This window comes from Arachis hypogaea, chromosome 4 (genome assembly GCF_003086295.3).
Source record: "Arachis hypogaea cultivar Tifrunner chromosome 4, arahy.Tifrunner.gnm2.J5K5, whole genome shotgun sequence".
Lineage (NCBI taxonomy): Eukaryota > Viridiplantae > Streptophyta > Magnoliopsida > Fabales > Fabaceae > Arachis > Arachis hypogaea.
This window is the reverse complement of record NC_092039.1, coordinates 79,054,282-79,079,710: the sequence shown is the minus strand read 5'-3', so window position 1 is coordinate 79,079,710 and position 25,429 is coordinate 79,054,282.

The window sequence follows — 25,429 nt, the reverse complement described above, 5'->3', positions numbered from 1 at the left end:
TTCCATGGCAAGCTTAAGCAAGGGTTTCACCGTTGTCAGTGGCTACCTCCCATCCTCTCAGTGAAAATGTTCAACGCACCCTGTCACGGCACGGCTATCCATCTGTCGGTTCTCGATCAGGCCGGAATAGAATCCAGTGATTCTTTTGCGTCTGTCACTAACGCCCCGCCCTCAGGAGTTTGAAGCACATCACAGTCATTCAATCATTGAATCCTACTCAGAATACCACAGACAAGGTTAGACCTTCCGGATTCTCTTGAATGCCGCCATCAGTTCTAGCCTATACCACGAAGATTCCGGTTAAAGAATCCAAGAGATATTCACCCAATCGAAGGTAGAACGGAGGTGGTTGTCAGTCACACGTTCATAGGTGAGAATGATGATGAGTGTCACGGATCATCACATTCATCAAGTTGAAGAACAAGTGATATCTTAGAACAAGAACAAGCGGAATTGAATAGAAGAAACAATAGTAATTGCATTAATACTCGAGGTACAGCAGAGCTCCACACCTTAATCTATGGTGTGTAGAAACTCCACCGTTGAAAATACATAAGAACAAGGTCTAGGCATGGCCGAATGGCCAGCCTCCCAATGATCAAAAGATTCCAAATATCAGAAGATTTTAAAGATCAGAAGATTTAAATACAATAGTAAAGGGTCCTACTTATAGAAAACTAGTAGCCTAAGGTTTACAAAGATGAGTAAATGACATAAAAATCCACTTCCGGGCCCACTTGGTGTGTACTTGGCCTGAGCATTGAAGCATTTTCGTGTAGAGACTCTTCTTGGAGTTAAACGCCAGCTTTTGTGCCAGTTTGGGCATTTAACTCCCATTTTGGTGCCAGTTCCGGCGTTTAACGCTGGGATTTCTGAGGGTGACTTTGTACGCCGGTTTGAGCCATCAAATCTTGGGCAAAGTATGGACTATCATATATTGCTGGAAAGCCCAGGATGTCTACTTTCCAACCCCGTTGAGAGCGCGCCAATTGGGCTTCTGTAGCTCCAGAAAATCAGCTTCGAGTGCAGGGAGGTCAGAATCCAACAGCATCTGCAGTCCTTTTTAGTCTCTGAATCAGATTTTTGCTCAGGTCCCTCAATTTCAGCCAGAAAATACCTGAAATCACAGAAAAATACACAAACTTATAGTAAAGTCCAGAAAAGTGAATTTTAACTAAAAACTAATAAAAATATACTAAAAACTAACTAGATCATACTAAAAACATACTAAAAACAATGCCAAAAAGCGTACAAATTATCCGCTCATCAGAGACATAAGGGCAAGGAGCTGGGAGAGGAGGAAGACGCCGAAAAGGGAGATGCCAAGAATGCATTGAGCTTGGCAAGATTCCTACAACCCGAGCCCCTGCATCCGCCAACTGAAGGTGGAGTGCTTAGAGAAAATCCACCTGGATTGTGTTCGTGCACGGAGGACCATGCAACGCTTAAGTGTGGGGGAGGATTCACCATTATTGGGGCGTAAACTTTCTTTTTCCAAACACTTTACACTTTTATTTTTTGTTTTCTTTTATTATGTTTCTTGTAGATATTTGTTAGCATTTTTTTGTTATTGTATCTTTACTCTAGTTAGTATATACATATTGCATTTTCATGGTATATATAGTGTAGATAGAAGTTGTGATTGGATGTTGTGAATAGTATAGCACCTAGTTCAATTTTGTCCTAATTGTTCATGTTAGTTTTTGGTTGTTGAAAATTAGGGAAAAGAACTAGGAAATTTTGAAAAATTTGCATCCATCACAACATACATATGCATATAAAAAATAAATTTTGGTGAAAAATAACAAGGATTTCCAAGAATTTTGTTCTTTTGGGTGTTCTATTGAATTGATTTGGAAAATTGTCTTTAAGCTTGCTTGAACGATTTTTATGGAACATAGAAGAGATATAGAACAAAGCAACCTTATGAGTTGTTGAGCCTTAATGAGTGGTTACACATTATAACCACAAATTTTGTTCATTGTGTCCTATGCTCCTTCTATGATTGTAATCTTGGTTTTGCTTGATTCTTTATTTTCAATGTTTGATGTTTTGAATGTATTTAGCATGATTGAGGCCATTTTTGTATTAAACTCACTCACCCATATGGACCTACCCTTTCATCTACCTTTGTTAACCCCTTTTGAGCCTCTTAATCCCATTTGTTCTAATTGTTAGCACATCACAAGCCTAAGCGAAAAACCATGAATCACCTTGAATTGCATCTTTGATTAGCTTAGGTTGAAGAGTGTGTTTCATTTAAGTGTGGGGGAATTTTTGGGAAACATTGGTAGTGAATAAAGAAGATTGTATTGGGTATGCATTGAAAAAAAAAATTGGAAAATGGGTGCACATTCATGTGTCATCAATTTGCTTTAACCATATACATTTGTCCTAGAAAAAGAAAAAAATAATGAAAAAAATAAAGTGAAATAATAATAATAATAATAATAATAATAATAATAATAATAATAATAATAATAATAATAATAAGATAGGAAAAAAGTCATCCCAAAGAAAAATAAAAAAAGATGATGAATAAAAAATACATATGTGGACTTGGATGAAAAAGATGCATGAATGTGTATAAAAAGGGAATGGGAAGTTAGGTTGCATAGTTTGTAATTTGGTTGATATATGTTGAGTGGACATTTGAGCTAATCAAAGATTCAATTCCCTAGTTCACTTAGCCATATTTATCCCACCTTAACCCTAACCCCATTACAACCCTCTAAAGACCTCATGATACTTGCACTCACACATCACATGTTTGTTGATTGTTAGATGAAAAGCAAAACCTTGAAAGCATGATTAGGAGGAGACTTGAGTGATTAGACCTTAAAACACTGAGCGTTGAGAGTGTACACATACCTAGTGAGGGTTCGATCACTCAACTCTATGTTTCCAAACTTCTTATCATGTATTCTTGCAAGTTGCTTCATTTTGATGAGTAAATCAATTCTTTAGATTTTGAGTGCATTGGATTATTTCCTTGCTTTTTCCTATTTGTATATACTTGTTTGAAATTTGATTGTTGCTTTCACCAAATCAATAGGACATTATAGATAGATAGATAGATAGATATAGTATATACATACATGCATGCACATAGGTAGTTGCATTCAATAAGTTGTTTCCCTTTTGATCATTCTTCTTGTTTGGTTTAGCATGAGGACGTGCTATTTTTTAAGTGTGGGAGAATTGAGGAGTCCATATTTGACGATATATTTTAGTTTGAATTGGATGGATTTCATCATATAAACTCACACTTATTCACTAAAATAGCATACTTTTGTGTTTGATCCCTAAATTGAACCTATATGTGAAAACATGCGTTTTTGTGCTTAAATTGAGCAATTTAATTCCACTTTTGTTCCATTCGATGTTGTGATATGTTTATTGAGTGATTTCAGGTCCTAGAGGAAAGAATGGTTTGGTAGAAGTGGAAGAAAGCAAGCAAAAAGAGAGAAAACATGAAGAAAACAAAGGAGAAAAGCATCTCAGCCTGTGCCCACGCATAGAATGCAAAATCAGGACCTGTGCGCCTGTACACCTTCTATGCCCATGCACAGGGTTCAAAATCAGGACATGTGTCCACGCACAGGCTGTGCCCATGCTCAGGGCAGAATGGAAATCAGGACCTATGCGAACGCACAGGCTGTGTCCACACACAGACCTGTGCATATGCACAGATACCAGCGCGTGTCTCCATTAAAATTGCATGTGAACTCAGGTTTTGGGGGCTTTTTAGCCCATTTTTTAAAGGCTTTGGAGCATATTTGAAGGGGGAAGCAACTATATATCATACCATACACTATCATACTTCATAGAAGAGTTTTTAGGAGTAGTTTTAGGGTAGTTTAGCTTTAGGTTTTCTCTCTTAGGGTTTTAATTGGGGTTTCTATGTAGCATTTTATACTTCAATTTCGTTCTTGGATTTTGCTATCTCATTGTAAGTATCTCTCTAATTCCTCTTTTATTACACTACTTGTTCTACACTTTCTTCTACTTTAATTTCTCTTGCCAATTTATATAGTTTTGCAATTTTGGATTTCTAGTTGTTGAATTTGATGTTTGATGCTTATTTTATGTTTATTTGAGTTGCCTTTATTGATTTTGATTATTTATGGTTCATAGCTTTCATCAATTTACCAATTTTGCCATGTTTGATGTTTATGCCTTCTATGTGTTTAATGAAATGCCAATTTTGATTATGGGGTAATTTCATCCCTTGGCTTGGGGAAAATGAGTTTATGGATTATTAGAGCCATAATGTCCAACATTTAGTGATAATTCTTGGGTTGTTACTTGTTATTGTTTTCACTAACGCTAGCTTTTTACCAATTAATTTGGTAAGTTAGCTAGGATTTGTGGATTAATTACAATTATGCTTACTTAACTTATCCTTTGATGTTAAGGGTTGACTTAGTGAGATTAATCCATCATAATTATCATAGTTGTGGTTATGGCAAGGAAGGGATTCCATGACTCATCCCAAGTCGAGGTTTCATTTATGTTTTAAACCACTTTTTCATCAATTTTGAGTCTTACTTGTTTATATTGCATACATAGTTCTTTTGTTCCTTTATTAGTTTATCAATTACAATTTTGTCTTGTTCTTTAGTTCCTTTATTGCTTATTCCTTATTGAAAACACCCATTTGCTTCTCACAACCAAAACTATGTGCGCTCATTGGCATTAGTTCCAAGGGAGAACGACCCAGGATTTAAAACTACCGGTTATTTTGTGTTGATTGTGACATCTTTAGGATTCTAATTTGATTGATGATCAATGGTTGGGTTTGGACTATATTTGCAACGTCAATCCTATTTTTAGTGCGAAAATCCAAACCTATGCTTTTGGTCATTGTCATATAACTCTCTTGGTATTTCTTGGCCTTCTCTTCGGCCAAGGCAGGTGCAGCCTCCAACTTAGTGGCCCTCTTCTGAGCTCTTTCTAGGTCCGACCTCAAAGTCTCTCGAACCTTCTCCAGATCCTTCTTTAGCTCGTTAAGCCTCTCTACATCCTCCCGGGAAGCCACCAGAGCATTGGTTGTTGCTTGAATAGGAGAACTTCTCAACTCCTTAGCCAAAGTTGTACACACCCCAACCATATGAAGGCCGCCCCAGGATAAATGCTGGAGGTGGTTCTGGATGGCAACATCATCTGTGCTTAGATGATGATAAGGGAGCACATTCGTCTCACCTCAAGACAAGGCGTCGAAGTGGCTCGAGTAAATGCTTTCCTCGTCATCTACTTTTTGCTTCTTAAAGGGAGGCTCAGAAGAGGAAGGGGACTCGGGGGAGAGCTCAGAAAACACAGGCCTGGACAAGGGAGCGGGGATAATGAACTTCGGGACAGCAGGGCCTAACCCCGACTTCTTTCTCAGAGAGATTGGACGGATGGTCCTTCCCCGATCTCTTTTTGAGACTTGGCTCTGATCTCTTTTTGCTGTTGAAGGTTCTTCGCAACGAGGGATTTTTTGGTGTTTTGCAGATACTTCATAGCCGACTTGGGAGCCATACTTTCTGCAAAGCAACACAGAACGATGTCAGAATCAACGTTTAAAAAAAGAAAACGAATTCAACAAGCAAGGAAAGAAGAACTACCAAGATCCGACTTCAGAAGGCTAGGATCTCCCAGATATCTCTTCGTGTCTAAATGGGGATCTCCTAGATATCTCTTTGTGTCCAGATAATCTAAATCAGACAAATCTCGCTTGACAATATTAAGGGTATCCTCCCAATACAAGGGAAATAAGGGTCATTGGTTCTCGGGAAAGAAAAAAGGTCAGGTATCCACAACCCCCTTTACCTAGTGATTTTTAAAGTCATAAAAGGAGTCATCAAAAATGGAAAAGGTCTTCCTACCTTGAACAACTCAGAAGGATATCTAGCCCGACTTCTTGGTCAAGCTGTACGGTTTGGTTGTAACGAAAAGATAAAAGAAAACATTCAAAGTAGGCTAGATGTCCAACTCCCGACATAGGAGCTGGAACATTTTCATGAAAGCCCAAGAGTTCGAGTGCAGTTGGGAAGGGGCAAGGTTAGAAGTGCGTAAAACCTCTATCTCAAAGTTGGTGAAAGGAAGTCGGACACCTAGCCTAATGAAAAAACAATCATAGGCGTAAAAGAAAGGTTGTTTGGACTCACTATAGGGGGAAAACACACTCTCTCCTCAAGATTGGGCGGTTCTAGAACATAGCTCCTCTCATCCTTCTTATTCTCACAGATACTATGAGGCCTACAAAATTCGTCATAGTACTTTTTGTTAGTTACCGAGACACACACTAAAATAGTACTATCTACCCAATTCCGAAGACCAAGGGGAACCTTAGCTGACATGTTCAAGATAACTTTGCGAGACATAAACGCTACACCTACAAGAAAAAATAAAAGAAGACTGTCACCAAACAGGTCGGACATCATTTCAAAAAGAAGTCGGATAATAGGTACCAAATTAAAGGTAAGCTACTCGAGATCTCCTTTACACAGCACCAAATGGCGCCTCTTCGACACAACATTATGACAAAAATGGCACTATTAAGGGCAGTACGATGTGCAAAAGACAACAACAACACAAATTATAAGCAAAAGATTCTTTCAAGCAAAAAAGAAAAGTCTTTCAAATCTTTGACAAACATTTTCTACTTCTCAAACGCTTCACATCAAGCCCACAAGAAAATCGAAAATAGATTTCTTCCAAAAAGGAAAATGCAAAGACAGCAAAGCAAACCAAACAGCTAGCAAGTCTCCAAGAAAAGATGAGGGAAAGAAAAGGCGAGAACCAACCTGTAAGAAGATTGGGAAAAGTACAACAAGAAACGGCAAAAACTTGAACAATCCCCTTCACGTCGGCAAATGCAAGCAACTTTTCAAAGCGCCAAGATTGGAAAAACTCGAAGCAACAGAGATGGTCAAAATGACACGAATGAGCACCTTTAGTGAAGAAGAAAGTAAAGTAATCTTTCAGAAGCAAATAAACGGGAAAATTAGCTCAAGGGACTATTTATAAGGCACAAAGGGGTCGAAATGGCTCTTTTCCCCCTTTTTAAAATGCGCGAACCCCAGGAACAAACACTGCGCAGAATTCGACGGTCATTAAAGTTCTCCCAACGTACAAAAATTCAAAAGAAGTCGGGTGATACCGACCGGATCAAGACTCGACGTGCATAAACGGAAGCCACAGAATGCTTGAGCCCGACCAATAAAAGGAACGAGCTCAAGTAGGGGCACTGTTCAAACTCTAGCCCAACAAATGAAAGCCAGGCCCAATAACACTAGAAGGCCCACCAATAAAGTGGACCTGAGGATAAGCCTGACCTCTTCTAAGAGGTCGGACACTGACTCCCAAGGGCGAAAGCCGTGCTCACTCAAAGCAGATAAACTACTCCCTAAAACCTTTATCGCATCTAGAAGGTGAATCTCAACAGACTCCCAAGATAAAAGGAACGCTTATCTACCAGAAAAGATAAGATTACCCCTAACAAAAGTGGTTAGCAGTTCTACTATAAATACTCTAGTACCCCCTAGATATAACTCACGTTCTACACTACTAAAACATGCTTAAACCCCTTGCTAACTTAAATATCGGAGTTTTTTGCAGGTACCACCCCCATCTCCCCACGAAAAACTCAGACAGGCAACACCTCGACACCTAGGAGGTCGAACGCTGCCATTCTGAGTGTCTGGACTTCACGTTCAGACCTAAATCAACTTTTCAGACAACCTTGAAACAATAGTCATCCGAATATATTACCGATTGCATTAAGATAATTTTTATAATGTAGTGAGTAATTAATTTCTCTTAATGAGAAATCCGCATAAGAACGCTTATGAGTTGTGATCGTATAATTTATTCACTTATTGAATTGCAAAATTGAATTGCAAATAGAAAGATGAAAGACAAATAATCTTGAAGAAAAATAATAAATGAAGTATATAGGGAGAGGGTTTATACTTTATATTGGAGAGCGGGACCCCATTGTTTTAGATTGAGAGTGACAGATAACGTGTGCCAGGTATTGGAAGGGTCCACCATGTGGGTCCCATGGAAGACATGTTTCCCTTTCACGATAGTTTGCATTTGGGAGCTGAGGGGCCGAGGGTCCACTCAAATACAACTAACTTTACGTATATGTATAATGTGCATGACAAGAGAATAAACTCATGATAAGCAATAATTTTAAAAATAAAGCTATAATACTTTAATAAAAGGATAAAAATTTAATATTTATATACTGAAAGTATAAAAGAGTCTTAAACAAATATCCAAACATATATTATTGATAAATCATAAAAAAAACTAATTTTTATACCTACTATTTAAAAAGTTATCTAAACTCATAAATTTAATTAAATAATTATAAAATTATTTATACTATTAATATATCAAAATTAAACTCAAATAATAATATAACATTATCTTATAACAAATTGACGGTCAATTACTTTATGAAATAATTCTTTATTGAAAGTAATTATATGACATAATTATTCAATATTTAATTATTACAAAAACTTAGGAACTTAAATCCTCGCTTATATAAAAAGAATGATAAAAATCAGCCATTTATTCAATATTTAATTATTAAAATTGTTGAAAATTTAAGTCTTCAACTAAAAGCTTTTTCTTCGAGATTATATGACATTTTTATTATTTTTAAGTAATTTGGAGATTTCAAATTATTTTATGCTGCAATCATCCTTAAATTCCGTGTAATGTACTCCTCTCCTCCAACCGATGGTCTAAATTCTAAAAGTCTTACTGGCTACTGCTGCTTAAATCATGGACCGACCAATTTAGAATCTTCGTGTATTCTATGTATTAACTTGCCTATACAATAAAATTAATATAATTACAATTATGAACAATATTGGTCCTCCTTTTGAAAGCACAAGTTTGGAGCATTTTGGAACCAAGAAAAGCGGTCATAGGGAAGGGGAGATTAAAATTTCACCCACCTACTGAGAAGGCAATGATTTTGTCTTACTGTGCAAAATGGGTAGCCATTTTCAAATAGAGACGGGTCTCTGCCTTGTGCCAACTTGATTCTTTCTCTACTTCAACAATTTCCTTCCTCACTATGTATAATAATGATTTTTTGAATGAGTGGCTTGGTAGCGGTTATAGTGTACTATTTTATTGCCAATTTATAGCTTTCTTTCCTGTGTCCTTTTATTTTTTATCCATTGCATATTCGAATAATATTACGGAAATTAGAGTTTATTTTCTCCATCTTCAAAAACTAATACTTTACAATTCGAATAAACAATAGCTACTTAATGAAAAAGACAAAGGGTCATTCTAATCGATCGCGTGTTATTATTGTCACCCTTTTTTTTTAAACTAAGAAGATTTATAAACAAAAAGCTTTTAGTAAATTCATATTTCAGTATAATTTGTCTAGCATATTATTTAGGATTTTTTAAAATAAAATAAAGTAAATATAAAATTACATTGATTCTGATAACTTGGATTTGATTACAATTGTATCTTGTTTAAATGTAAATAAATCGTGGTTTAAAATTATATATAATTTGACATATACACATAATCACGGTTTAAAACCACGATCTATGTATAATTGAGTACAAAAGTTTAGTAATTTTTTGAAGAAAACAATGAATTTGGTGTAGAAAATTTGAATGATAGTTGTTTTGTTTTCAACGACTTATGAAGATAATTTACTTTGATAAACCATGGATAAGAACTACGATTTTTAGTATTAGTCAATAAGCAAAGATACTTAAGAGATAGATAAATTGAGTATTAAAAAATAATGATAAATTTTTGTTCAATGAAAGCATACTTAAATTAGATGTACCAATGGACTTATATGAACATTTCTAAGGATTTTTAAGTGAACCCAAGTATTTGTAAGGAATTGTATTTTCCACACCAATTATAGGCATTCAAACTTGATATCCGTTGCAAAGTTAGTAGAAATAAAATGTTTTGTAAAATCTAGTTGTTATATATATATATATATATATATATATATATATATATATATATATTCTAACAGCTAAATAATTGATTTTTTTGTCGAACAATCGATTCTTTACTTTTCCTTAAATAAGAAATTTAATTTTTTAGCTACAACAATTGATTATTTTGCCTAAACAATTGATAAAATATTTGATTTTGTCTTCCAAACAATCAATTATTTTATTAATACAATCGATTGATATTTGATTGTTTCACATAAATAAATAATTTTTATCAAATTTCTATACTATCATTATTTTTCTTACCAAATCGTAATCCTAATTTATCAAATTAAATTCATACTTTCAACCTCTCTCACAACCCGCTCCCAACAAACAAAAGAGAGACAGAAAAGTAGAAAGAGATCAGATGACGGCATCGACACCGATAGAGGAAGCCATTGTCGTTAAAGACGAGCTTGAGGAGAGAGAGAGAGAGCACAAACTGAATTGAAACGAGAAAAATGATCAAGAGAAAACAGAGGAAAGAAAAAGATAAGAAAAGAGAAAAGGAGACTCATTGAGAAGAGAGGTGACAGTGGTGGGTGTTGATGCTGTTGCCGCCGTTGCTGTCGGAGGAGTTTTTTGCTGAGCTATTTTTCTCCTTGCGTAGCTACTGCTCCAACTATTTTCTCCTTGGTTTGTCATGGTCCTGACTCTGCTACCCTGCTCACCACCATTTGTTGAAGGAGGAGGAGATCGTCGGAAAGACAGTTAGAATTGTTGTTGTCCACCGTTGCTCCATTTTGTCTTGTTCGGCCTCTTTTCGGCAGGAAAACATGCCGGAGCTTCCAAACTCCCCGGCAACACTGTCTTGCCATTGTTTTGGTCTAGCTTCTTCCCATAGTTTGTTCTATTTTTATCATATCTCCGCCACCATTTTATTTTCCTGTCTTGCTCTTGTTTTGATTTATTTCTTTGCCTCTATTCTGTTTTGGATTTTCTAGACCTATAACTACATTTATCTTTTTATTCAATTTGAATTTATTGCTTTTGCCTGGTGCTGTGGCCATTGTCGCTTTCGTGAGAATTGAAGTTGTTGCCACTGCCTCGGTCCAAATTCTGCACTCTTTCATTCCATTCTATTTCAACCTTCTCGCCTTTTAATTTGGCACTCTGGACTCGATCTTTTCGGTCTTTGGGACTAAGTTGTGAGTAGACTTTATAATTATAATTACTTTTGGTTTATGCTATTACGAGCTTCTAAATATACTTATGAAATTATAATTGAAGAATTTCAGTTTGATTAAAATAATAGATTTATTAGAGTTAAATAATTTATTTATGTAAATCTTACACTTTAAGAACTTTACATGAGATTGTATACATGTTTGATGAAGTTTTTCATTATTTTAGAATATTCAATTTTATTTGAATATGTGTTTTTGAAACATTAATGTATTGTTGATACTCACTTATATATTATGAAATTGTAAAATATATTTCACAATTTCTTATAATTAAAAAATATGATTGAAAAGGATTTCTGATGAGAAATTATTATTTAATTTGATTTGATATCTTATATATTTGAAAGATCAAAGATTTATTGTATTTGAAATTATATGTTTTAAATTGGTTTGGGAGACTCGTATTAGAAAATATCGTAGTTAACAGCGGTCATTGTAAAATTCGATTAAATCAAAGTTAATAAATTAATTATAAGCTAAGAAGGTTAAAGAAATTAGAATTTATAATTTGAAGCAATAAAAATATTTAGAGTATGATGCACCACTATTTTGTGGTACATCTTGTGTTTAATTGAGTGGATTTTATCCACTGTTCTCACACTTATTCATGTAAATTGCATGTTTTACATTTTCCTTCTTGATTTTGTGTTATGATTGAAAACATGTTTTTTTGGTCTTAATTTAGCTAATTTTAATCCTCTCTTATTACCATTCGATGTATTGATATGTGTGTTAAGTGTTTTCAGATATTACAGGACAATAATGGCTTAGAGGATGGAAAGGAAGCATGCAAAAGTGGAAGGAATACAAGAAGCTGAAGGAACTGCAAAGCTATCAGCCCTGACCTCATCACACTCAATCGATCATAACTTGAGCTACAGAGATCCAAATGAAGCGGTTTTAGTTGCGTTGGAAAGTTAACATCCGGGGCTTTGCAATGATATATTATTTGCCATAGTTGTCTTGCTGTTAGGCGACGCGCATGCACAAAGCACGCGTACACCTGGATAGTGCGCAGACAAGCGACGCGTACGTGTGCATGACGCGTACGCGCGCATGAGCCACGTGCGATTTCTGGGCTGTTTTTGACCCAATTTTCGGCCCAAAAAATACAGATTAGAGACTGTAGAGTGGAGGAATCAAGGACACAACTTTCATTCACATAATTTCAGGTTTAGATGTAGTTTTCTAGAGAGAGACTATCTCCTCTCTCTAAATTTTAGGATTCTTAGGTTTAGCTATTTTCAATTTCAGATTTCTATCTTAGTTTAATTTAGTTTCTCTTCTACTCTTAATTGTTCTAGCTTTCGAGTTTATTTATTCCCCTTGTTGATTTGTTTATTTCCCCAATTTGATTTATGATCTCTTCATGTTAGATTGAATTTCTTATTTAATGCAATTTGAGGTATTTCACATTTATGATTGCTTTCTTCAATTTATGTTATTGATGCTTTCAATTGGTTGTCTGGATTTTATTATCTCTTATTGCTCTTCTATGTTTTAATGTGGTGCCTTGCAAGTGTTTGATAAAATTCTTGGGAGGGTTTTAAATTAGCTTTTTATGTCTTCTTGGCTTTGGTAGAGTAATTGGAGACTCTTGAGTTATCAAACTCCTTTGTGACTGACAATTGAAAGTTGCTGGTTGATTTGGATCCCTCTAAAGCTAGTATTTCCTTAGGAGTTGACTAGGACTTGAGGAATCAAATTGATTTGTCCACTTGACTTTCCTTCATAGTTAGAGGTTAACTAAGTGGGAGCAACGAACAATTCTCATCATAATTGATAAGGATAACTAGGATAGGACGTCTAATTCTCATATCTTGCCAAGAGCTTTTCTAGTTATCAAATTACTTTCTTGCCATTTTATTTTCTTGTTCTCTTATTCAAAAACCTCAAAAGATACCTTTACATAACCAATTATAAGAAAACTTCCCTACAATTCCTTGAGAGACGACCCGAGGTTTAAATACTTCAGTCATTAGTTTTATTAGGGGTTTGTTACTTGTGACAAATAATCTTTTGTATGAAAGGATTCCTCGTCGGTCTAGAAGCTATGCTTTCAACGAGAACTTAATTGTGAAATTCTAGACCACGTAAGGAATTCGTTCAACAAAATGGCGCCATTGCCGGGGATTTGCAAACGTGTGCCTTATTATTGGTTATTGTAAATATTTGCTTTTTGCTTGTTTGCTAGTTTTTGTTAGTTTAGGAATTAGTTGCTTATTTTTACTAGATTTTGATTTTATTTTCTTTAGCTACTATGAATTCTCACCCCATTGGCTATGAGTTTGGTTCAAACTATGTTGTAGGAAATAGAAGCTACAATGAAAATATGCTTCAAGGTTGGAACAATCAAGGTTGGGAGGAGCCACAAGGATTTGATCAACCCTCTTGGCAATAAACTCCTCTAATGTGTTACAAGCAACATCCATTCTGTGATGCATATCAAGGCAACAATTATGGTGGACCCTTCCGTGACAATCAACCCCCACCACACTATACCTATGAGCCCCCTCCTCAACATCACTTTGAACCACCATACTCACAAGCCACCCACTACCAAACACCCTTCTATGATCCTAATCCTTGCCCACCATACCAAGAACCTTATGAGCCATACTTAGAATCACCACCTCTATATACACCATATCTATATCCTTATCAAGAAGAACCACCGCCGCATTCTGAGCACTTTCTCCCAACAAATGAACCCTCCTATCTACCCCAACCTCCGTTGGATCACAACACACTTATCTTTAATCTCATTGGTCTCACCTCTAAACTTCAATATCTTATATCCCACAGGAAGCAACCCTCTACCTCCAATATTCAATCCTCAAGCTTTAGTGCACCACCACCCTCCGTGCAAGAATACCCATATCCATCAATCCAAGAGCAAGATGATCCCAATTATGCTATGGACATGGAACAAGAGAGAAGGGATCGTCTTCCTGTATTCATACTTCAAAAGAAGCTAGAGGAGGCCCTAATGGTGGTGGTAGTAGAGACCCTTGAAGGCGAAGGAGTGGTTAAAGAATTAGCGAAGGAAGACATCAAGGAAGAGTTTAATTTTGTATTGGAGCAAGTGGAGAATGCCAAATTTATCACAGAAGAGGAAGTGGTTAAAGACTTAGGAGATGCAGAACCTCCATGGGAATCTAGAATTGTAGAGTATTCCTCCAATAAGCTTGAAATTGATGTTGAGGAAGATAGTGCACAACCTCCAAGGCATGTTCCTTATGAAGAATTGGACGGAATAGATCAAGAGGCAAGTTTACTTGGTGATGATGATCATGAATCAAGCCCTCCTAGTGATGAACTTGCATCCGCAATTGAACCCCTTGAGTTTAAAGAACCTTCTCCAAGTGAATCTGAAAATGATATGGAGGTAGAATTTTCTCAACCTCCAATTTATGACTTGAGTGATGGGAAAGAATTAGAAGAATTTGATCAGGGTGCAGTTGAAGTTGAAGATGTTTGAAAGGAGGTAGAAGAACCCAAAGAAGAGCATAAGGGAGTGGAGCTTGCAAGGCCATTGGAAGCACCTCTCCTTAAGCCATCAACATCCATCCTTTCATTCAAGTGGGTAAACCTCTTATCTCCAAGCTTTATTATCCCACTTGAATATGGCTTGCTTGAGACAGATGGTCAACTTAGAGCTCTCTGTGGCTTTAAGAGTAAGAGGGATATGGTTAGTGGTTGGAGTTGTCATGCACGGTTCAATAGGGTTGAAAGCTCAAAGTTTAAAGGCAAAGGTTGGTGTAGACCTCAATTGAATGGGTCTAGGAAGTTGTTTGGATGCTTCAGTGAGAATTCAAATTACTTGCCAACCGGTTGGAACAATGATGATCAACAAGAAGATGGGTGCAAAAGCAAGGTTTGGGACCCCGGAATTCAATCTAGCAATCAACACTCTTGGGGCCTTGTCACTTGCTTTAACTTGCTTGAAGGCTCTTTGTGCCTAGTTTGGGATCCCGAATGCCATTGGAATTACAAACATTGGTGGAGATTTTTGGATCAGTACAAGCACAAGCCACCATGACAAGGAGCTCACCAAATGTCCAACTTAAGGACAATAACTAAAAGTGCTAGGTGGGAGATAACCCACCATGGTATAATCATTCCTTTTTCTTCTTAGTTTTATTTTATCTTATTGTTATCAGTGATCATTTATAATTTCTGCATCATCACCTGTATTCTAAATAAAAAAAGAGAGGCAGTTGACGCGCCAGCGCCTCGTACACGTCCGCGTCCTTCGTGCACGCGGTATATGGTGGATTGAACAGAGAGTGGCGTTGGAGATGGGCGAGAACCGTGCCTTAGGCACAATCAAGCCCATGCGTATAGGTACCGTACGCGTGCACGCCATTTCCACTTTTGGCGACGTCCGCGTCTATGGCGCGTCCGCGTGGTTGGGAAAATCGGTGTAAAACCATGTTTTCCCGAGAGTTGTGTGTGCGCGGAGCTGGACTCGGGCAAATGGCACAAACTGAAGCACGCGTACGCGTACTAGACGCTTCCGCGTCCCGTCCTTCTTGCGCGACCCACGCATACGTAGGCCATACGCGTGCGCGTCGATTGTGCCACCTCACTCATCTTCATGCTTTTCCGGATTTCACTCCCCCTAATCCTAATTCTCTCTACTTCTTTCCTCTTTCCTCCTCCTTTCCCACTTTCTTCTTCTCCTCTCTCATCTTTATTCCTTTTCTTTTCTTCTATTTTACATTTGTATACTCGCATTCATGGCATTTTAACTTCATTATTTCTTCTCCTTTTATTTTCTATATTTTTTGTTCTCACATTGGTGTTAAAATTTTCGTACTCAACTTGTATTATTTTGGGTGCTTCTTGACTTGTTTGCTATTTAGTTGACATGCCTGTGCTTCTATTATATTCTCACTTACATGTTGTAGCTACCATGTAGTTGAGAACCTTATTATTTGGCACTAGCCTACATTTGTTTTATTTCTTTTCATATCTTTGCTTGTGGGTTCTTTCCCTTTCTTTTTCTCTTCTTTCAGGATGGCCACTGATGAGCGGATAATTTATACGCTTTTTGGCATTGTTTTTAGTATATTTTTATTAGTTTTTAGTATATTTTTATTAGTTTTTAGTTAAAATTCACTTTTCTGGACTTTACTATGAGTTTGTGTGTTTTTCTGTGATTTCAGGTATTTTCTGGCTGAAATTGAGGGTTCTGAGCAAAAATCTGATTCAGAGACTGAAAAGGATTGCAGATGCTGTTGGATTCTGACCTCCCTGCACTCAAAGTAGATTTTCTGGAGCTACAGAAGCCCAATTGGCGCGCTCTCAACGGCGTTGAAAAGTAGACATCCTGGGCTTTCCAGCAATATATGATAGTCCATACTTTGCCCAAGATTTGATGGCCCAAATTGGCGTGGCAAATCAGCCTCAGAAATTCCAGCATTTAACGCTGGAACTGGCATAAAACTTGGAGTTAAACGCCCAAACTGGCATAAAAGCTGGCGTTTAACTCCAGAAAAGGTCTCTACACGAAAATGCTTCATTGCTCAGCCCAAGCACACACCAAGTGGACCCAGAAGTGGATTTTTACGTCATTTACTCATTTCTGTATACCCTAGGTTACTAGTTTACTATTAATAGGATCTTTTGACATTGTATCTGGACCTCATGACACTTTACACATTTCTTTGTGTACTTTCCACGGCATGAGTCTCTAAACCCCATGGTTGGGGGTGAGGAGCTCTGCTGTGTCTTGATGGATTAATGCAATTACTACTGTTTTTCATTCAATCATGCTTGCTTCCATTCTAAGATATCACTTGTTCTTAAATCGGATGAATGTGATGATCCGTGACAGTCATCATCATTCTCAACTATGAACGTGTGCCTGACAACCACCTCCGTTCTACCTTAGATTAAGTAGATATCTCTTGGATTCTTTAACCGAAATCTTCGTGGTATAAGCTAGAACTGATGGCGGCATTCAAGAGAATCCGGAAGGTCTAAACCTTGTCTGTGGTATTCTGAGTAGGATTCAATGATTGAATGACTGTGACGAGCTTCAAACTCCTGATGGCGGGGCGTTAGTGACAGACGCAAAAGAATCACTGGATTCTATTCCGGCCAGATCGAGAACCGACAGATGGATAGCCGTGCTGTGACAGGGTGCGTTGAACATTTCCACTGAGAGGATGGGAGGTAGCCACTGACAACGGTGAAACCCTTGCATACAGCTTGCCATGGAAGGAGCCTTGCGTGCTTGAAGAAGAAGACAGTAGGAAAGCAGAGATTCAGAAGATGGAGCATCTCCAACACCTCAACCTATTCTCCATTACTGCAATTCAAGTACTTATTTCCTGTTCTTTTGCTTTTCACAATCAATCCTGATAATTTCTGATATCCTGACTAAGATTTACAAGATAACCATAGCTTGCTTCAAGCCGAAAATCTCCGTGGGATCGACCCTTACTCACGTAAGGTATTACTTGGACGACCCAGTGCACTTGCTGGTTAGTTGTGCGGAGTTGCAAAAGTGTGATTGCAATTTCGTGCACCAAGTTTTTGGCGCCGTTGCCGGGGATTGTTCGAGTTTGGACAACTGACGGCTTATCTTGTTGCTTAGATTAGGACTGTTTTGTTTTTGTTGGTTTAGAGTCTTTTAGTTGAGTCTAGTTTCATATTTTAAGTTTGGTGTCAATTGCATGCTTTTGCTTTTCTTTTAGTTTTTCGAATTTGCATGTCCTTAGTCCCTTTTTGATCTTTAAAAATTCTAAGTTTGGTGTTCTCTTTGTGTTTTTCCCTTAAAAATTTTCGAAAACTAGTGTTTGATTTTCTAAAAATTTTAAGTTTGGTGTCATTTTGTTGTTTTTCTCTTTCCTCATTTCAAAAATCTTTTTCATAAAAATTTTTCAATCATATCTTTTTAATTGCTCTTTTCAAAATCTTTTTAATTAACTAATTGATTCAGTTCTCAATTTGCTTTGATCTTATTTTCTTTTTAATTTTCGAATTTTTATCTTAATTTCCTTTTATTTTATTTTATTTTTTTCGTTTAATTAAAAAAAACAAAAACAAAATATTTTATCTATTTGCAATCCATATCATTTCCCTTTATCCATTATGGACCTAAGTGGAATTGATCAGTCCAGAAGGACTCTGGGGTCATATGCTAACCCCATTACAGCTGCATATGGGAGTAGCATCTGTACACCTCCCATCAAAGCAAGCAGCTTTGAGTTAAATCCTCAACTCATTATCATAGTGCAGCAAAATTGCCAGTATTCCGGTCTTCCACAGGAAGAGCCTACTGAGTTTCTGGCATAGTTCTTACAGATTGCTGACACAGTATATGATAAAGAGGTAGATCAGGATGTCTACAGACTATTACTGTTTCCATTTGCTGTAAAAGATCAAGCTAAAAGGTGGTTGAATAACCAACCTACAGCAAGCATAAAGACATGAAAACAGTTATCAGACAAATTCCTGAATCACTTTTACCCTCCAAAGAGGATGACACAGCTAAGGCTGGACATCCAAGGCTTTAAACAAGAGGATAATGAATCCCTTTATAATGCCTGGGAGAGGTATAGAGGTATGCTAAGAAAATGCCCCTCTGAAATATTTTCAGAGTGGGTACAGTTAGACATCTTCTACTATGGGCTTACAGAAAAAGCTCAGATGTTTTTAGACCACTCAGCTGGTGGATCTATCCACATGAGAAAGACAATTGAAGAAGCTCAAGAGCTTATAGACACTGTTGCTAGAAATCAATATTTGTACTCTAGCAATGAGCTCTCTCCAAAAGAGGAAGTCATGACAGTAGTCACTGATCCTAATCCTCAAGAACAGATGATTGAGCTTAATCAACAATTGCTCCGGATGACAGAACAGTTAGCAGAATTTAAAGAGATGCTCTATGAAACTAAAGTTGCTAACAAGAACATAGAACTGCAGTTGAATCAAGCAAAACAGCAAATATCTAAACAGATAACAGAGGAATGTCAAGCAGTTCAACTGAGGAGTGGGAAGACACTGAATAACACTGCTCAAAGTAGCAAAAAGCCAAACAATGAACGATTAACAGGGGATAACCAAACCACTGTTCAAAATCCCTCTGAGGACAGTAAGAGCCCAAAGAGGAATGTTATTGGCGTTCAAACGCCAGAGAGGGAAGGAAAGATGGCGTTAAACGCCCATTCCTTGCCCAGTTCTGGCGTTCAAACGCCAGAAAAGGGGGAAAAGTTGGCGTTAAACGCCCATTTTCCACCCAATCCTGGCGTTCAGACGCCAAGGGAGGATCAGACACCTGAGAGTGTTGACAGTGATCCCTCTAAAAAGGCTTCTTCAACCACTTCTGTAAGGAATAAACCTGCAGCATCTAAGGTTGAAGAATATAAAGCCAAGATGCCTTATCCTCAAAAACTCTGCCAAGCGGAACAGGATAAGAAATTTGCCCGCTTTGCAGACTATCTAAGAACTCTTGAAATGAAGATTCCGTTTGCAGAGGCACTTGAGCAAATACCTTCTTATGCTAAGTTCATTAAAGAAATCTTAAGTCATAAGAAGGATTGGAGAGAAACTGAAAAAGTGTTTCTCACTGAAGAATGCAGTGCAGTCATTCTGAAAAGCTTGCCAGAAAAGCTTCAAGATCCAGGAAGCTTTATGATACCATGCCCATTAGAAGGTGCCTGCACCAAGACAGCCTTATGTGATCTTGGAGCAAGCATCAATCTAATACCTGCATCCACTATCAGAAAGCTTGGGTTGACTGGAGAAGTCAAACCAACCCGGATATGCCTCCAACTTGCTGATGGCTCCATTAAATATCCATCAGGCATAATAGAGGATATGATTGTCAAGGTTGGGCCATTCGCCTTTCCAACTGACTTTGTGGTGCTGGAAATGGAGGAGCACAAGAGTGCAACTCTCATTCTAAGAAGACCTTTCCTAGCAACTGGACGAACTCTCATTGATGTACAGAGAGGGGAAGTAACCCTGAGAGTCAATGAGTCGGAGTTCAAGTTGAATGCTGTAAAAGCTATGCAGCATCCAGACACACCAAATGACTGCATGGGCGCTGACATTATTGACTCTCTGGTAGAAGAGATCAATATGACTGAAAGCCTAGAATCAGAGCTTGAGGACATCTTCAAAGATGCTCAACCTGATCAAGAAGAATCAGTGGAAACAAAGGAATTTTCGAAAATTCCTCAGGAGGGGGATAAGCCTCCCAAACCTGAACTCAAACCACTACCACCATTCCTGAAGTATGCGTTTCTGGGAGAGGGTGACACTTTTCCAGTGATTATAAGCTCTGCTTTAAATCCACAGGAGGAAGAAGCACTGATTCAAGTGCTAAGGACACACAAGACAGCTCTTGGGTGGTCCATAAGTGATCTCAAGGGCATTAGCCCAGCTAGATGCATGCACAAGATCCTGTTGGAGGATAATGCCAAACCAGTGGTCCAACCACAAAGGAGGCTAAATCCAGCCATGAAGGAGGTGGTGCAGAAAGAGGTCACTAAATTACTAGAGGCTGGGATTATTTATCCTATTTCTGATAGCCCCTGGGTGAGCCCTGTCCAAGTTGTCCCCAAAAAGGGAGGCATGACAGTGGTTCATAATGAAAAAAATGAACTGGTTCCTACAAGAACAGTCACAGGGTGGCGTATGTGTATTGACTACAGAAGGCTCAATACAGCCACCAGAAAGGATCATTTTCCTTTACCATTCATAGACCAAATGCTAGAAAGACTAGCTGGTCATGATTATTACTGCTTTTTGGATGGCTATTCAGGCTACAACCAAATTGCAGTAGATCCTCAGGACCAAGAGAAAACAGCATTTACTTGCCCTTTTGGCGTGTTTGCCTACAGGAGGATGCCTTTTGGTCTGTGCAATGCACCTGCAACCTTTCAGAGGTGCATGCTCTCTATCTTCTCAGATATGGTAGAGAAATTTCTGGAAGTCTTCATGGACGACTTCTCAATATATGGAGACTCATTCAGCTCCTGTCTTAATCACCTAGCACTTGTCCTGAAAAGGTGCCAAGAAACTAACCTGGTTTTAAACTGGGAGAAATGTCACTTTATGGTGACTGAGGGAATTGTCCTTGGGCACAAAATTTTAAGCAAAGGAATAGAGGTGGATAAGGCAAAGGTAGAGGTAATTGAAAAATTACCACCACCTGCCAATGTTAAGGCAATCAGAAGCTTTCTGGGGCATGCAGGATTCTACAGAAGGTTTATAAAGGATTTTTCGAAAATTGCAAAACCTTTGAGTAACCTGCTAGCTGCTGACACTCTATTTGTGTTTGACACACAGTGTCTGCAGGCATTTGAGACCCTGAAAGCTAAGCTGGTCACAGCACCAGTCATCTCTGCACCAGATTGGACATTACCATTTGAACTAATGTGTGATGCCAGTGACCATGCCATTGGTGCAGTGTTGGGACAGAGGCATAACAAGCTTCTGCACGTCATTTATTATGCCAGCCGTGTTCTAAATGACGCACAGAAGAATTACACAACCACAGAAAAAGAGTTACTTGCAGTGGTCTATGCCATTGACAAGTTTAGATCCTATCTAGTGGGATCCAAAGTGGTTGTGTACACTGACCATGCTGCTCTTAAATACTTACTCACAAAGCAGGATTCAAAACCCAGACTTATAAGATGGGTGTTGCTTCTGCAAGAGTTTGATATAGAAATAAGAGACAGAAAAGGGACAGAGAACCAAGTAGCTGATCATCTATCCCGAATAGAACCAGTAGCTGGGGCGTCCCTCCCTTCTACTGAGATCTCTGAGACCTTCCCAGATGAGCAACTCTTTGCCATTCAGGAAGCTCCATGGTTTGCAGATATTGCAAACTATAAAGCTGTGAGGTTCATACCCCAGGAGTACAGCAGAGTACAAAGAAAGAAATTAATTTCAGATGCCAAGTACTACCTATGGGATGAACCATATCTCTTTAAGAGATGTGCAGATGGAATGATCCGCAGATGTGTACCCAGAGAAGAAGCACAAAGGATCCTATGGCATTGCCATGGATCACAGTATGGAGGACATTTTGGAAGTGAGCGAACAGCCACTAAAGTCCTCCAATGTGGCTTCTACTGGCCTACTCTCTATAAAGATTTCCGAGAGTTTGTGCGTAACTGTGACAGTTGCCAAAGAGCTGGTAACTTGCCTCACGGATATGCCATGCCTCAACAAGGGATATTAGAGATAGAATTGTTTGATGTATGGGGAATTGACTTCATGGGTCCATTCCCACCATCATACTCAAACACTTACATTCTGGTGGCAGTGGACTATGTATCTAAGTGGGTAGAAGCAATTGCTACACCCACTAATGATACCAAGACCGTGCTGAAATTCCTCCAGAAACATATCTTCAGCAGGTTTGGTGTTCCCAGAGTACTAATCAGTGACGGGGGCACTCATTTCTGCAATAGACAGCTATACTCTGCTATGGTTAGATATGGAATTAGCCACAAAGTGGCAACTCCATATCATCCACAGACAAATGGGCAAGCTGAAGTCTCTAACAGAGAGCTAAAAAGAATCCTGGAACGGACTGTGATAGCCCGAAGAAAGGATTGGGCAAAGAGCTTGGATGATGCTCTGTGGGCATATAGAACAGCATTCAAGACTCCTATAAGAACTTCTCCATACCAACTGGTGTATGGGAAGGCCTGTCATCTGCCCGTGGAACTGGAACATAAAGCCTACTGAGCAACCAGATACCTAAACATGGATGCTCAGTTAGCTGGTGAGAAAAGATTACTCCAGCTAAATGAACTAGAGGAGTTCAGACTCAATGCCTTTGAAAATGCAAAAATTTATAAGGAAAAGGCAAAGAAATGGCATGACAAGAAGTTGTCAACCAGAGTCTTTGAGCCAGGACAAAAAGTTCTGCTCTTCAACTCTAGGCTCAGACTGTTTCCAGGAAAACTTAAATCCCGGTGGAGGGGTCCGTATGTGATTACAGGAGTGTCACCATATGGATATGTTGAGCTTTAGGATATTGATTCTGACAAAAAGTTCATTGTTAATGGACAGAGGATCAAGCATTATCTTGAAGGCAATTTTGAGCAGGAATGCTCAAAACTGAGACTTGAGTGATTCTCAGTAAAGGTCCAGCTAAAGACAGTAAAGAAGCGCTTGCTGGGAGGCAACCCAGTCATTAGGAGGTTATATGATTTGTTCTTACAGAGGCAAGTATCAAAAATGAAGGAATTCACAGAGTTACAGAAGGATTCAGCTCAAAAAGTAGAGAAAAAGAGCTTACTGGCAAAAAAACGCCAGTAAGGGGCATTTTGGGCGTTAAACGCCAGAATGGGTACCATTCTGGGCGTTTAACGCCAGGAATGGTGCCATTTTGGGCATTAAACGCCAGAATGGGCACCATTCTGGGCGTTTAACGCTAGGTGTGCAGCATCCTGGGCGTTTAGAAAAACACCCAGTGATAAAGGAATTCTGGCGTTTAACGCCAGCCAGGGCACCTGGCTGGGCGTTAAACGCCCAAAAGGGGCAACAAATGGGCGTTAAACGCCAGAATGGGTGCCATTCTGGGCGTTTAACGCCAGAAAGGTGGGGGGGACCACAATTTTGTTTTCAAATCAAATTTTTTCAAACTTTCCTTTTCTTACCCATACTTTTCTACAAGAACACATTTCAATCTCTCATCATTCACTTTCAAATTTTCAAAAATCTAAAATCATTCTTCAAATCTCTCAAATCAATCCCAAATTTTGTTTAAAAACTTACACTTCTCTCAATTTCTTTCCATATCTTCTCAAATCTCCTTTCAAATTTTTCTTTTTTTTCGAAATCTCTCCTCCCCACTTTATAAATACACGTTTGGCACCCCTCATTCCCCACACCATTCGAATTTGCTCTTCCTCTCTCTCTCTTCTTTCCTTTCTTTTGCTTGAGGACAAGCAAACCTCTAAGTTTGGTGTGCTTTTCCGTGATCACTAAGCCAAGATTCATCAAGATCATGGTTCCTAAGGGAAAACAAACCAATTTAAGAGGAAAGAAAGAAAATAATCCAAAGAATCTTTGGAATCAAGAGAAGTTCTTAACCAAAGAACATGAAGACCATTATCACAAAATAATGGGTCTGAGGTCAGTGATCCCGGAAGTTAAATTTGATCTGAAAGAAGATGAATATCCAGGGATCCAAGAGCAAATTCGAAACAGAGGATGGGAAGTTCTAACCAATCCTGAGATAAAGGATGGAAGGAATATGGTTCAGGAATTCTACTCAAATCTGTGGCTAACAGATAAGCAGAGAATGACTGGAACTGCTTACCATACCTACAGAACCATGGTCAGAGGGAAAGTTATGTACTTCCATCTGGACAAAATAAGAGAAATCTTCAAATTACCTCAACTGCAAGATGATCCTGAATCCTTTAATAGGAGAATGGTGAGAGAAGATAAAGGGTTGGATCAAGTTCTAGAGGATATATGCCTCCCTGGAACTAAGTGGATAACTAATTCAAAGGGTGTCCCAAACCAACTCAAGAAGGGAGACCTCAAACCAATTGCAAGAGGTTGGCTAGACTTTATTGGGCGTTCCATACTGCCCACTAGCAACCGTTCTGAGGTCACTATCAAGAGAGCAGTGATGATTCATTGCATTATGCTTGGAAAAGAAGTGGAGGTTCATCATGTGATTGCTTGTGAGATCTACACAATTGCAAATAAAAATTCCACTGAAGCCAAATTGGCTTACCCAAGCTTGATCTCCTTGCTCTGTAAAGAGGCTGGGGTAAAGATGGGAGTAGATGAATTCATACCCATTGAACATCCAATCACCAAGAAGTCAATGGAAGGACAAATGCAAGACAACTCTATCAAAAGGAGGGCGCAGGAGTTCCTCCCGGAATTCCCTAAAATTGACTACTGGACCAGCCTAGAAGCATCTATCACCAAGTTGCAAGAAACTATGGAGCAACTGAAGGAAGAACAGCAGAATCAGAACTGCATGCTCTGCATATTGCTGAAGGAACAAGAGAAGCAGGGGCGTGAACTCCAAGAGTTGAAACGCCAAAAGCTCTCCTCTCAAGCTGAGGGAGCATCCACTTCTCAAAATCAAGGTTGTTGAGTCCTAACTCTGTGAAAACCTCTATCATTAGGAGCCTAGTTTAAATTTTTTGTTCTCTAATTTTATTTTTTTTAGTCTAATCTTATATCTATTTTTGAGTCTTGTTTTTAATTCATAATTAATAAAATTTAATTTTCATGTCTTAAAGC